Source organism: Peromyscus eremicus, chromosome 16_21 (assembly GCF_949786415.1).
Source record: "Peromyscus eremicus chromosome 16_21, PerEre_H2_v1, whole genome shotgun sequence".
NCBI classification, from domain to species: Eukaryota; Metazoa; Chordata; class Mammalia; order Rodentia; family Cricetidae; genus Peromyscus; species Peromyscus eremicus.
The window spans coordinates 3,987-5,153 of NC_081432.1; the positions used below are offsets into that span (position 1 = coordinate 3,987).

Sequence of the window (1,167 nt, forward strand, 5' to 3'; positions counted from 1 at the left end):
CATAATAACACTATTCTTTAAAAGAGAGAGAGAGAGAGAGAGAGAGAGAGAGAGAGAGAGAATAAAAAAATGAATAGAAAAGGGAAAAAAGCAAAATTACTAATGAAAATTTAAAAAATATTTATTCAGCTTGATTAATTTGGAACAATTGTAAAAATATATAACATGAATCTTAAAAGGTCTTATTAATAAAAAGAACCTGGAGTCAGATATCTGGGTGAAAGCTGAAAAATCAGAGAAACAGAACAAGCCAGCCATGTTCTTACCTCTATGAAATCCTCAGCCTTAAGAGAGTGAGTTCCTGGGTGAAGGGGCTGTCTGTAAGCGCCATATCGGGCTGTGAAGGTGGCAAAAAGAAGCCCTGAAACAGCCCAAGAAGCAGGTCAAGGAGATGGATGAGGAAGATAAGGCTTTCAAGCAGAAACAGAAAGAGGAGCAGAAGAAACTCGAGGAGCTAAATGCCAAGGCCGCGGGCAAGGGACCCCTGGCCACAGGTGGAATTAAGAAATCTGGCAAAAAGTAAGCTGTTCTTCATATTTGAGATGATGGTGACCCTCTTCCATTCCTATTTAAACATCTGGATTCCCTGCCATAACGTCTTTGCCACCTACAGCTAGAATGAAGTGTTACCCTGGAGCCTGTTAAACATCTGGATTCCCTATTATAATAACATCTTTGCCACCTATAGTTAGAATGAAGTGTTGCCCTGGAGCCTGTTGTACATTGTAATAAACTTTTGTAAAAAAAAAAAAAAATTATAATAATAAATAACACAATGGCTTGCGGGCAGTGGTGGCGCACGCCTTTAATCCCAGCACTGGGGGGGGGGGGCAGAGCCAGGCGGATCTCTGTGAGTTCAAGGCCAGCCTGGGCTACCAAGTGAGTTCCAGGAAAGGCGCAAAGCTACACAGAGAAACCCTGTCTCGAAAAACCAAAAAAAAAAAAAAAAAAAAAAAAAAAAAAAAAAAAATACAATGGCTCATTGGGAAAAAAAAGAGAGTGAGTTCCTGTTTCCTCATGCCTTATATACCTTTTTCTGCCCTGCCATCTTACTTCCTGAAATTAAAGGTGTGTGTGCTTCACAAGCAAAAGCATGAGATCTCAAGTGTTGGGATTAAAGGTGTGTGCAACCATGCCTGGCTCTGTTCCAGTGTAGCCTTGAACTCA

General features: G+C 40.7%; 1 pseudogene; it reads left to right on the plus strand.

Annotated features, from left to right (window-relative positions):
* The first annotated feature begins 283 nt into the window (after window positions 1–283).
* Window positions 284–600, plus strand: LOC131893733 (translation machinery-associated protein 7-like; annotated as a pseudogene).
* The last annotated feature ends 567 nt before the right edge of the window (window positions 601–1,167 follow it).